We start from the raw sequence: 15,111 nt of genomic DNA on the forward strand, positions 1-15,111 counted from the left end.
GGTCTTACAGTGTAACATCAAATCCAAACTCTCTAGTTATACGAAAAATAAAGTGTCTCCAACATTCCGCGAATATATTCCGTATATAGTCTAAAGATGAAGGAAAGTCTATACAAATTACTAATGTGGAGAAAATGGAGGATACGAACTATTCAGAGGAAAAAGGAGTGTGGACATTAGATCGAATCAGGGCCTTCGTACTAGAAATAAGCGATGTATTATTGATCCACCTCTATCTACCTTCACTGTAATTGTAGTAATTTTTATTTGTTTGATTTTGTTTCCATTATAATTTATTTTTTATGCATCCACAAACATTGTACAGTCAATGGTATCATAATTCTGAGAAAATTAAAATTGCAGTACTCAGCACTAGAAAGTAATAGACAATCAATTCAACATTTTCAGAATTTGTATAACATTAAGGGTAAGCGACATGTTAGCGGATGCATTAGGTGTGCGTGTCAGCCATGTCCTGGAAACATCAACTGAGAAACAATAAAGAGACACAGTTATGTGGAAATGCACATATTCCTGACTTCAGCGTGCATTAAAAAAAATAAATAAATAAATAAATAAACCTGGTGAATGCGACAACCAAATCAACAAGTTTTCCACTTCGGGTTATCTTTCCGCAAAATTTGTACTTATGTTCAACAGAATGAATCTATATAATGATCCGAATATTGAATCAGTGGCTCGCGGAAGAGGTTTCAATCGTCGTCACATTATCAACCAAAAAGAAAGACATCCTATGTGCATGGCTATTGCGAATCATACAGCCACATCATGAACAGTTTCGCGATTCATAAATGTTCGCACAAACGTTCCCATGTTGTCAACGATGATGATGGGACATTTTTCACGGCGTCCATTGGTACTCCTTTAGTCCAACAATCCGACAAATCTTGATTCTCCCTGCGCACCGCCAAGAATTTCATATTCATGTTTGGCGAAATCGCGACAGATTGGACAAGGCATGCATGCATACCGACAACGATCTGGCTCCAGATATTATTGAATTTCATTGCAACTTGTGTCTAATGCATTAAAATTAAGCCACCGTTACATAACTGAGGTATTGGAGTCAGTTGTGAACCCTATTTTTCAGTTCTTCAATGGATTACTTTCCAACAAGACAATGAACAACAATGTAGTAATCACGGTCTGTTATTCCTGAATTAATGTTCCATTGCTATTTAGGTCGCACGTTCATAAAGATCCTGAGGTTACAACATATTAATTATGACATTGTATCGAAACTGTATGGCTTACGATGCTCCAGAGGACATCTAATGTCTCTCTCCTATGTCTGAACGTGTCGCAGTAGTTACTCGACGTGTATAGTGTCTTCGCGGAATACTGATCTCACGGTCAGTTATGTTCTGATATGATCCCGAAGCACCATCGCACACCGCATAGCGGTATGTGTGATCATTTCACACTTGTACTACAAGATATATATACCGGATATATAAAAATCCGGGTCATAGACCAAATGGTAATATTGATTTTCAGTTCATATAGGATGCCTTACCAGTGTGGAGCCAAACGGCTGGTACTACTGAAAAAAAAAATGATTGAAAACTACCTCTTTCAAACATCTTTCCTCTCTTTCTACTTTTTGCGTAACTTTACTAATAACGGAGTTGATTTATGGCTTCAGATTTTTGATACACCCAGTATATTAAATGTAGAGGTATTAGCTCTTCTTTCGTAATAGTGCAATTTTAATTATTAGCAATGTACAAATCAAAGAGGGTAATTTCTTTTTTCACCCCGATTCCTAATATGATCTTAACTGACTGTCAATTTTATATTCTGTTGTCTATGTTATTTGAGAAATAATCCCTGAGTTAAATTTTATGATATATAAAACTAATGACCAAAAATAGCTTACAAGTAGACCTCACCACTTCGCCGTTGTGTTAGCAAAAGAAAACAACTACTGTCCTAATGTAGGGTTGAATATAAGACACTGACAAAAATTTTAGATGCTAATGGGCACTAGAAATATGGGATAAACGAAACAGGAACATGAATGTAGGAAAGACAAGTACAATATAGTTTGATAGATGCAAGACCGATATTTTTTCGAAATAAATGGAGGAACAATAGTTATGACTTCAACTATGTAAATCAAGTTAGGAGGGATGTTTTTATGGCATTCCGGATCATGACCGCCATCTTGAATCCGCCATATTGGATCGACGTAAAACTTTTTCAAATAGAAAGAGGGCCATGTGAGGTATCAAACAACAATGATTTTTTCCATCCAATCTCATACACTAATTAGTTTGTCCATATCTAGAACGATTTATAACTTACAGTTCTTTGAATGTTGAAAAATTTGTTGTTTGTAGCAGATAACAAATAACTACAATGGCAATGAACATAGCCCCAGAGACAACATTCTTACAGAACAAAATTACGGCAATCCAAGAAATGAAAGTTCTCAGCATTCATAAAGTGGTTCTGACCTCGCCACTTCGTTTGTGCGTTTGTACATTCAAACTGAAAACTATAAGCAATAGGGGCAGCACGATGAAGAGAATAGCAATATTGGTTTGCCGATGGCATTCCTGGTCGTAGCAACTACGGTATAAGATAGGTGCTTACGTGCATCGTATACCATTCTATAGCGACAAACTCTTTGTAAGGAGACAAGTGCAGGAAATATATTATTCTCACTATCAGTTCTACCCGTGAACTTGGATATGTTTGCGAAATAGTTACTTCGTTTATTGCATTGTGCCTGTAATTCTGTAAGGTGCGTGCGTGTATGTGTGTTAGGGAGAGTGTGTGCAGGCAACAAATATAGACTGAAAAACGACACACCGTGGCGTTAAATAAGGCAAACATTACCATGTACCTCTTGCAGCAGTTGCAGACATTACGGTTCAAGCACAAAGCAACAAATATTTCAGAACAGGAAAGAGTAATCGCAGATGACATAATTGGATTCCTAGCGGATGAAGAACTGGAATTCGAAATGGAATACACTCTGGATATTCTAGAGGAGGCACATCATGAGATAAACAATCAAGAAGCTAGTGTGGAAGCTATGTTCATTGTCAGTATACGTATCTGTTAAATGCTACAAACAACGAATTTTTCAACATTCAAAAAACTGTAAGTTGTAAATCGTTCTAGATATGGACAAACTAATTAGTGTATGAGATTGGATGGAAAAAATCATTGTTGTTTGATACCTCACATGGCCCTCTTTACGTTTGAAAAGGTTGACGTCGATCCAATATGGCGAATTTCAAGATGGCGGCCATGATCCGGAATGCCATAAAAACATCCCTCCTAATTCGATTTATATAGCTGAAGTCATAACTATTGTTCCTCCATCTATTTCGAAAAAATATCGGTCTTGCAACTATCAAACTATATTGTACTTGTCTTTCCCATATTCATGTTTCTATTTCGTTTTTCCCATATTTCTAGTGCTCATTAGCAGCTAAAATTTTGTCAATATCTTATATTCAACCCTACTCTAGAAGAGTAGTTGTTTTCTTTTGCTAATGCAACGGCAAAGTGGTGAGGTCTACTTGTTAGTCAATATGATACTTTAAGAAGTACAGCATTTACCTCCGTTTGGAACAGTACCTGCTTAAACATAAAATGTGAAACAAGGCTACAACTGTTTGAAATAGCAAGTATAGATTTATTTACATTCGTTCTACTTACATTGTAAATATTTGTTCCTTGGGCATATCACTGTGTAAATGCATGAATTTAATATGGCTTGCTCAGGGACGTGGTGTTCATGCAACCGCTGTTACGGGCGGTAATACTAAAATTTAAAATACTGGAATTTATAGTCGTTTAAATAACTCATAAGGATAGTTTCAATGAATAACAGTAAGAACAGAATTGCCGCTTGTTCTGTTGAATGGATTAGTATGCGAGTCAATGGAGAATGTTGTTACAGACGAAAGGAATTGTAACTAAAAACCGGACAGAAGATATAGGCTCCTCATTCACGTCATTTCATGTCTCTGTCGTGGATCAAAACATAACGGCGCCTACTCAGATGCTCTGTTATCGCTCAGCCGGACAGTAAGATCCCAGCTTGGTGTGAATACGGAGCGCTTGCTTCCACACCTTTCTTTGTGCATATTCGTCGGTCGAGTGCTTGCTATGGCACATAGAACCGCTCGGTGCAGTGGTTTGTTTTCAATGAAACCGTGACAGACCTATTCTTGCAAAGGAATCGACGACTAGAACAACAATACAAGTGGAGTCTACAGTTGAGAGGTAACTCTGCACATAGTTATTAACGTTTGGCTAAGAACAAGTTATTCTCTGAGAGTAATGAGCGGTAACAACCATACACTACTCATGCCACGTCCCTGGGCATGCTGCAAATATTGAGACTACATTTGTAGTTTGATGTCTCTTGTGAGAAGGCGAACAAAACAGGCGATCGTATCCCCTCAAAATATCTTCTGTACGAGATGAAAAGGTCAAGGCTTGAAACTGATTGCATAGAGAAATAACATACTAATGCCATTATTTGTTGTTAGAAGGGTACAGAAGCGGATACAGCTAGTGTGAAATAAAAAGCTTCGATTTAACATGAGTCATGAAGAGTTTTCGCTAATGTATCTCGGGTCTATGAAGGTTTCTTTTTGGAAGAAATGGCACAATGACGTTAATGCAGATTCATGGACAAAGGAAGATTCATGGGCATATTAAAGTTGTACCCTTTAAGTGTGAAAGTGTAATATTTCATAGGGGCCTTTCCAATATTTACTTCGGAATCTTCTACTAGAAGACTTTAATATATGATTAAAAAATTATTATGGTGGCAGAACTATATCATAAAGGATATGGAATTATGACCTCAATTATATGGACGGATCAAGAAGTAACACACAACAATTTGTGTAGAACGACGTGTAATAGCCAATACTTACGAATATATACAAAAACATAGCCGCCAAATCTCTCTGTTCATTTCTACCATATAACCTCTACATCATGACTCAAGTTTCAAAATCATTCTGTTCATACAAGTCCGTCTTTTAGGATTACAGCGCTCTGCGCATAACTGATTTGACTTCATCATCATCATTACTATAGAAACGTTGATCCCCCAAACATTTCTTCATCCGACCAAAAGATGATACTCTGAAGGTGTACAGATCAGAACTGTACAGAATATCACATCTAATCTTCTCGAGTTTCTCACACACAGAATCGCCAACAAGTAGGCGCACATTAGCATGAAGGAGGTTGACATTTCACCCATTATTGTATGGGCATTTGTTACGAAGCGCACGACGCAACTTTGCCAATGATGTTTCATACTATGCAATATTCACAAATAAGAGTCCCTTGTATATCCCAGAGTACGGTCACTAACACTTTTTTCGTAAATTGAGACACTTTGAAGTTCTTCTTTGGTGAGGATTCAAAATGTTTCCATTCCGCGGATAGGATTCGTCACCGTTAATAATATCTTTCAGAAAACCAGGTCCTTCAGGGTATCGTATCAGTGGTCCATGCATGTCTCATTCATTGCCTCTTATAAACATTTGCGAGGTTCTTTGACACCTACCAAGCATTCACATTACGAAATTTCAGTTTATCATGCACCACTTTCATATACTGTATCGTACGAAATGTTGGACATGTTTGACAATGTTCGAAGATGGATTTGCCAGTCATTATGAATTACCTCTCTTCAATGGCCATGACACTGCTCGTTTGATCCTGTTATTGGACGTTCGATACGTGGCAAATTAGCAAGGTTACACCGCAGTTTCTAAAGAATTTCTACGTTTGGAGATCTTGCTACAATCCATTCGATCCTGTCAATACACACAAACACACCATTTTCTTGTGAATTTCACCGGGTTTTGTCCTTTTGCCCACAAACCGAGCTACATCCACAATAGACCTTAGTTACACCGCGCCATCTTTGCTCCATAAGTCTCAGTAATGTCACTAGAGGTATACCTGAAAGAACAACTGTCGACTGCATAACTTCAAAGTGTTTCGCTTTCACTTTTCAATTTCAGATTAATATAATATTGAGCAACAAATTGTTGTTCGTTACTTGCTGATTCATCCTCGTAAATCTTCTTCCGCTATGCAGGGTGTCCCAAAAATAATGGTAAAAAATGAAACCACAGATTCCTGGCACCGAAATAAGAAAAAAGTTTATATGATTTATAGTCCGGAAGTGGACAGGGGCGGAGCTAGAAAGCTTCGAGTGTGGGGGAAAAGGAACTTCACACTTAGGGAAAGGTACTTCCCGACTTTAAAAAAAAAAAAAAAAAAAAAAAAAAAAAAAAAAACGCATTAAAACTGTGTGTGAACAGTTACGGAACATACTGGGAGTGATGGAATGCACTCGAAACTCACAATTAGCATGTTACATAGACGTAGAAGGACAGCACTTTGAACATCATCTGTAGATACGTTTATTGTTAGCGCGTATGACCTAGCAGTTTGTAGTTCTACTCTGTGTAAGATACTACGTTACAAATAAAGCACGTCGTTGTGGATTCTGCCTGTTATTTCATTACATTACACGACACAATTACTCATACTTGTTCTTATTTCTACCCTCTATCTGCAAGTTTCTAACTGGTATACCACTTTCCACTACCGCCTGATATGATGCAACCATGCCAAGTGGTCTTTGCTTTGACTCCCATTGTACATATACGTGCAATCGTGCCACGGATAACTTTTTTTTCTGTATGGTTTCCATCTTTACTGCACCGTTTCAATACCTCTGCCGTACAGACATTCGGTGAATCCCTAAATGACGTATAGAGAATCGCTGGTGTAGTTATGTAACATGCGTTTAACATGTCAAGTCAAGATGATCTTTATGTATTTATGAACCCCCTTCCTAGCTCCTATCATTATTCCGCTGGCAGGTGTGAAGCTCCTTTCCCCCCACATTCGAAAGAGTCTAGCTCCGCTCCTGTTCACTTCCGGGCTATAAGTCATATAAACTTTTTTTGGTGCCAGGAATCTGTGGCTTCATTTTTCATCACTACTTTTGGGACATTCTATATTAAATTATGTAGCACACTGAATAAAATATCCGAAATGGATAAAATACTGGACTGAAGAAAACTGCACTGTTATTAGCATCTACTGTAGGCCACAGTACTAACAAAAGTCACTAAGACCTCTCCCAACAGTTATCTATAATTTTAAAAAAAAAAAAATGTTCGTATACAATCAACCTACCTTCATATTTGCTCCTCTATAGTCGCAGTCTTCTATTCATGACCTTGGTTGACATTTATGACACGGATTTATTTGGACCTGCAAGAAGAAATCAATGATCATAAGCAACATTACAATACTAGGATTATTGTTAACATAGAATGTGAATCAGCATCGGAGTATATGATTCATGTCTCACACTAAACTTTGTATCCATCTCTCAGGTTTAATGTATCATTAATAGTGAAAAGAAACGTTTGCAATTTCAAATAAACAAATATACTACATATATCTCTCATAACATTATTTGGCAAACATGAATTAATATGGTGAGGAGAATCAGTGAATATAATAAGTCATTAAGCTTGTGTCTATGTTTGAACTAAAATAATATAATTTCCAGTTCAATTTTATCACCTTCTTGTCACCAGCAGCATTCTCTGAGAAGTTCTTAATCATATCAACTGTAACCTAAAGCAAATATTCTCACAACTAAGTCATTTGAAATATACTTTAATACAAAGAGACAATACACGTAAATATTTCTCGTGATGAATGTTTATTCAGCACTCAGCAGGTAATTATGGAAACTCATATTATGATAAAGTTTCGTTTTTGCTACACAGTTGCCTCGTTACAAGGCTGAAAAATAAAGGTTTTAAACAAATAAATATGAACGTTTTTCTTGACCTTCAGTTATCTTTTCCCATGTGATCTTCCAGAATGGCCTTCGACTTGGAATATGCCTAAAGACTTGTTAAATTCCCACCCCCGCGCATATTACGCGAGAGCTCCAAAAGCAACTGTGTAACCACTCATCAAATACAGGTTTCCTAATTAAAATTAATTTTTTTATGAATTTAATAAAGCAGTCTACAGACAAATTTAAAATTATTGTACAACTTCATATATGAAAACTAGCTGAGAACATGGTTTGTTTACAAAAAAATGTATCATATCTGTATATACTACCCATTAACCTTACACAAAGTCATTCTAAAAACATACCAACCTGACACAGAAATAAACTTACAGCATAAAATATGTATATATTTTATTATATTTCACAAGGTACTACAGATATGTTTTTGTTCGTGGTTATAGGGCAGGGTTTACGAATTCGAACGAACAGTTAAAACTGATTATACATTATTATTTAGTTATTTATTCAAGAACGAAAACTGTAAATACGTTACAGAACGGAAGAATTTTGTACCTAAATGAGTTATAAGTCGGAAATTTCATGTTGTGGAAACACAAAAGTTCTTCAAGACTAAGGTATTTCCTGAGTAAGAAAGAAATTAACTTCTAAGTTGGTGGTTTACACTGACTTAGAAACGCCATATGATGTTATACCTAGGTATATTATATATATATATATATATATATACACAGAGAGAGAGAGAGAGAGAGAGAGAGAGAGAGAACGTAACTGATATATCAACACAAAGGGGATGTGAAATATGGATTTTTGAAGCAGATGAAATTTTAATGAACGTACCCACCTGTGAAATGCATCAAACAAAATCAGATACTTATTGTCTGAAGACTACACAATAAAGCATAAAGAGAATATACTAGGAACTATTCACAAAATCAGAAAAGGAATTACACGTATCAGAAAGATGATAGAAACAACGAATGATGGATATTATAATGAAAATAAAGGCATGGAAGTGGTAGTAACTTGGATATCCTGCAAAATGAAATGATCATCGGCGGGCGAAAACTCTATATTTGACCGGTAACAAAATAACAAGAAGCAAACGAGGAAACGTTTACAATACACACAAGGTGATTTCTTGTTCGGTTTAATGTGGCACGATTATGCACCGAGGCTTCGGGGGATACTGGTGATGAGATGGATGACAATAGTGGAATTAACATAGTAGAACGAAATGCACATGGTGTCCTTCCATTACAAAGCCAACTTTGGCGTGGATTAGGATCGAACCTGGGACCTTACACTGAGAAGAAAAAAGGTGGCTTTTAATCTAGAAAATTCGGAGGAGCAAAATTTAGTCAGATTCTGTATCACACACAAGATTTTCTGTACCAGGCTACGTGCAAGTTTGTTGTTTATCAATGCGTAATCTGTACGGCCGCAATATTGTGTGTCCTTTGTCAGTACATGGTAGATACAGAAAATCATGGTTACGTAATTTGATAAACATTATCGTAGTGTGTGGATACTACAGAGCTCAGAAAATCTGCACCACAATACTGATTTTCTAAGACTGAAGCTCTCTGCTGTAGCAGCAGCAGTAGAGCTAGGAAAGCCTCCTGTGGCGTGGCGTGGCCGGAATCTACTGATTTTCCTTCTATTAGAGTACGTTTGTTTTATCTTGGCACACTTCCCGCCAGTGCACTTGGTTGGCTTTTTAAAGATTTTCTGCTAGCACTCACGTGAACGCTTTAATCCAATAAACGCATCAAATGAGGTCATTGCTATTTGACAGGTAGTTGAAGCGCTTAGTTGCCACACGCGAACAAGTGTGTTATAGTGGTTTGTGAGTGGTGTAGCATTTTGCTGCTTCCTAGCTTATTTGTAAGTCACAACTTAACGTGTCGTGGCAAGAACGCGTTGCAGACAGGTCCATCCTTTAGGCGGGAAGCGTGCCAAGATAAACGTACTCTAGTAACCGCGACGAATCATAGAACTGCATTCCCTCACGTGTCATACATCGGAGAAATTCGGCACATCTCGTGGAGCTGCCTTCCGAACGCATACTCGAAATGAAATGAAATTAAATCTGTTAAGTTTTACGTCCCAGGGTTATGCCGGTTAGGCTAAAGGAGACGGTGATAATGAAAGATGAGTGAAAATTCGATTTAAATGGCAACAATAATAATAGCAAAAATATAAAACAACAATATTAACAACAAAACGAAACTTAGCGGCTATTCGACAACACTGTAACCTCAGGAGATGTTCTCCGTATAACGCAAGAGGCGACACTGGCATAATTTCATGGGTGGGGGGTGGACGACCGGGACACGCTCCTGCGTTCAATTGGCTGGTGAAATTGGTAAATCTAGGTCAAGCTTCACGAGTCCTCGCGATTACTATAGATACCTAGATTTTTCTCTTCATACACGCACCAGAGCTGGGCTCTCTACCACTATGGCACTTAGGCCCATAAAAGGTTATATAACATGAGAAAAATGAACCCCCCCCCCCAATAAAAAAACAGAAAAGATACCCAAATATAGTTATGAAGAAGAGTTGGAGGGACCAGAGATTAATAGACTGATAATGTTGATTTTGAATATGCACACGAAAAGAATTTTTTTGAAAACGACAACATTATGATATACATGGAATAATCATCATTTAAAAATGAATAGCTGTGAATATATAGATGTCAACGAAATGTAGGTGTAACCGGAAGTATGGGAGAAAAATATATTTTTTTTTTATTTGATGTTCACAATTGAAATATACATGTAATAACAACACACGCCCAAAAAGGCGTATTTTGTCCGTAGCATTAGATCAAATGTAACGTAGGATCGTTTTGCTGTGCAACTGAGATGGAAACATTTTTTCCACGTTTATACTATACATACTGTAGAATCAAGCTTATAGGATATAAGCAACACAATTACAATACTTTTGGACAAATTCACTGGCGTCACGTGCATGCATGGTTGTTATTCTTACATACGTTGTGGACAAAATATTTATCTTCCGTGAGGAAATGTCCACCTTACCGTCCATTGTATTGCAACCAAGGATATTTTAAAAATGTGAAGTATGAACCCGGTAAATAACATGCGATCATGGCACTAGTATGGCAAAATGGTTCACAAACTGGGAGGCGCAAGCCACTGACAAAAGTAAGAAGTTGAATTTCGAATAAAGCTCCACTTGTAATTGCAATTTACAATTTAACTTTAGTAAACTTTACAGACGCTACGTGTTCGATTAATGAATAATACGCTATTCGTAACTCTTCGTTTTCAATTTTTTTTTTTTTTTTTTTTTAATATCACTGGTCGATGTTATTGAAAGTATTATATAAAATTTAAATAATTTGTAACTGCTTCACAAGGAGCCAGGTATCTATACAGGGTGTTTCAAAACACCGACAACGTTTGGAAGATGATTCCTGACACAAAGATAAGAAAAAACTATAGACCAACCTGGGTGCACAAATGCTTCCTTTAGGAATTAAAAAAATGAACTTCAAAGGTCAAGAGTTCCTAAACTATGGGACCTACTGTAGTCAGGCAAAGACTTCACTTCGGAACTTGTGTGTGTCCTATCCAGAAATACATGTTTAGGAATCCTAAGGTACTCAAACCTGTGTAGAGGGAGTTTGGCTACGGCCATAGTACCACCAACTACTTCTATAAAAATTGTTGCTGAAGTACTGCAGGATTTTGGAACATGGATATTTGGATAGGGCACATAATAGTTCCTAAGTGAAATTTTCATTTTTTGGCAGGATATAGCTCCGAAAGGAAGGATGTATGCATCCAGGTTGGTCTATACTTTTTGCCTTATCTTGGTGTCAGGAATCACTTTCCAAAAGTTGTCGGTGTTGTTTGAAACATCCTGTATATTAAAATGTTGGGTTTACATTTTTGTCTCCAAAGAAAGTTTATATATGTCTCCAGTCCTTTCGACAACGAGATCTCGAAAACTACAAGTGTCAGAAACGTGCCGTTTTCGCTGATCGATTCCAAATTTTGTGTAGATTGTCCTGTTTTGATTGAATACTTAAAAATGTGGATGTTATTTCTTTATTACATTTTTTAGGGGTACACTGGAAGTGGCGAAATTTAAAAATTATCATATCCCATGAGTTATACATTCCAACACAACATAGTTGCATACAGGGGTTGTATATCTCTCAGGTGTTTGTTTCATGGACACACAATAATGAAAAACGGAAGGATAACCATTTCTCCAGGCTAAGATGAATCTTTATTGTTTGAAGTGTTTTGCCCAATGAACACCATATACCACTGACATTATGATTAATTGTGTATGTTGTATTTGCTTATTACATACTGTATGCAAGAAGAAAGAAAACACTGAACATACATGAATTAGGAACTCCAACTGGAACTACGCTCAAATCTTGAAAACGGTCTGAGTTACTGAAAAAATAATCCAAAAATCTCCCCTTTATGGTATCCCTTGTCGATTTTTTTTTTTATCGAGATGTCTTTCACTTGTGTCTGTAAACGAACATGTACAGATGTTGTAAGGGATGACAAGGAGATTCATTCTCACATTTGAATGAAGCGCTGTGTAGAGAGCGTAAGTTCAGCTAATCTGCATTTTTAAATGCTAGAAAAATTTGTCTGTGGACGTTTTATATGTTTGTGGCCAATCCTTTCGACACGAGTTATCGGAAACCATAAGCTATAGAAAGGTACCATTTTCACTGATCGATTGCAAATTTTGTGTAGATTGTTCAGTTCTAATTGAATATTTAAAAAGTGTGTCTGTTATTTGTTTATTAAATTTTCAGGGGCACATTTGAAGTGTTGAAATTTTAAAAAGGTATCATATCCTGCGAGATATAACTCCAACACCACATACATGTATACAGGGGTTGTATTTCTCTCAGGCGTTTGTTTCATGGACAAATGATAATTAAAAACGAAGAATAATCATTTCTCCAATCTAACTACTAAGATGAATCTTTATTGTTTGGAGTGTTTTGAACAATGAACATCATATATTACCAACATTATAATTAATTGTGTATATAATGCATTTGCTTATCACATACTGCACGCAAGAAGAAAGTTCTAAAATATTGATCGTACATGAATTAGAAACTTCAACCGGAAATAGGCTCAAATCTTGGAAACGATGTGAGATATGGAAAAAATAATCGATAAAAACCTCCCCTTTATGATACCCCTTGCCGATTTTTATCAAAACGTCTTTCACTTATGCCTGTAAAGGGACATGTACAGATGTTGTGAGGAATGACAAGAGATTCATACTCATATGTGAATGATGTGCTGTGTAGAGAGCGCAGGTTCAGCTATTGTATACTTAATTACACTGATTTTTACAGTTAATTTTAACTTACGAATATTGTATTACGAATGTTGTTAACAAAGAAGCGTTTAATTAAATACCGCAGAAACACAAAATTACTTAGAAAGAAATGTTTCATGAAGAACAAACGGATAAGAAAAATAATACTGCACTACAATCGTATCCAGTAGTCACGAAAGTAAATATAAACTGTGAGAAAATTATTATACTTCTAATTATTATCACATTTACCGCAGAAAAGTTTTAGCACTTGGAAGGAAAGGCCCGATGCCGATATAATTTCATACAAGTACACATTATCGGCGGTTATGCGAATAATTAGAGTACCAATGGTACGTGACGGTCACAGCGGCCACAAGAGTGCTTTGGTGTCGTCACCACCTTATTATGTAATTTTTATTCGCATCTGCTCGGACTTGTATGCATGCATTGATTCGGTTGGGAAGACTGGCATTCAGCTCTTTGTGTCGTCTCGTGAGGTAAGCTGACCCACGACTGTTGTAATTGTGGTGCCCTTTGATTTCCTGGATAGTAGGACTGACGACCGACTAGATTTGACGTCCTAGCTGGTCCCACGCATATTCTATCGCGGAGAGATCGGGGTTTCTTGTTGGCCAAGGTAATACCTCAACATCATGCAGATAGTTCACAACGGCACGTGCTAAGTATGAACGAGCGTAGTCCTATTGAAGTGTGGTAAATGAATACTTTGTCATGAGACGTAACATACGAGGACGCTGGATGTCCGCGAACGTACCATTGTTCCGTTAGAGTTCCTTAATTACTACGAGATGAGACCTGAAGTTAAACCCGATGGTTGCCCGCAGGATTAACACCGACGTGTGTCTTCAAAACATTTTCAGAATGTGTCTTCTTCCCTTGGCACCACCATACTCGCAGACGATGGTCATCCAATGTGGTGCCGAACCGAGGTTCATCGCTCAAAATGATGCGACTCCACTAGTTAGTAAACCATGCTATCCGAGTACGGCAACAGTCCAAAAGCAGCCGCAGTGTTGCGGTTGTTAACGGCAGCCTATGCATGGGACGGTAATTCATAGTACGGCTGCTGGTGATCTCCGACTAATGGTACGGGATGATACAAGGTATTGTTGTAAGTCTATTAGCTGTACCCGGATGGCAGGCGGAGATCTGAAGGGCTTGTGATGAACTCGGGACACAATATGCCGATCCTCTCTTGATGATGTGTGTGGTTTCCTCACTTCCCATTTATTTAAACATGGGACCATTGTCACACTTGAATCCAATTCACGCTGGATAAGGCACTGTTTGACAAGTTGACCTACAATGACCTCTTACAAAATCTGTAAGATGTTGGTAACCTCGCCTCATATGAGCACGTGCCATTCTCCGTTTCCTTCACAGCCACTTATATGATCTACCAGGCCTAGTAGGTGTCATGATGACAATACTAATGTACACCGGTGGTCGTTCTAGCCATCATGGATCATAAATTCTCGTCATTTACATACCCGCTGATGGTACGCACTTGTACGAAATTACGTTGAGAACAGAGTGCCCTCGCCTGGACACATTTCCAATTGTACCTCATATATTTATTTGAAGATCTGAATCCAAATTAACTATTCGTCTATGGTGTCAAGAGAAAAACTTCAACTTTGGATTCTTTGAAATAGCGCTTACGTCAATAGTAAAAGTGTCCACGCTTGAATGCATTTCTAATAGCACTTTTTACACTATTTTTTAAATACTTTTTGTTAAGAAAAATTGAACGTATATTATTAAGTAGTGATACGATTATTCAAGGTAATACTTATTACTCAATATTATAGTACTATCCAGAGCTTTGCGTAACACACACATCCACAAGAATACTTTGTTCTTCAACCACAGACACT

At 37.3% G+C, this 15,111-nt stretch overlaps 1 protein-coding gene across 6 annotated transcripts in view; it reads right to left on the bottom strand.

Moving 5' to 3' along the window:
- Positions 1 to 15,111, bottom strand: part of LOC145694723 (uncharacterized) — a 629,124-nt gene that overhangs the window by 283,112 nt on the left and 330,901 nt on the right. For all 6 annotated transcript variants that reach the window (XM_081771270.1, XM_081771268.1, XM_081771269.1 and 3 more), the window contains one exon: positions 7,225 to 7,302. The gene's annotated coding sequence lies outside the window, so the exon portion shown is untranslated. The remainder of the gene's footprint in view (positions 1 to 7,224; positions 7,303 to 15,111) is intronic.

This window comes from Thermobia domestica, chromosome 9 (assembly GCF_964235325.1).
Source record: "Thermobia domestica chromosome 9, izTheDome1.hap1.1, whole genome shotgun sequence".
Taxonomy (NCBI): domain Eukaryota; kingdom Metazoa; phylum Arthropoda; class Insecta; order Zygentoma; family Lepismatidae; genus Thermobia; species Thermobia domestica.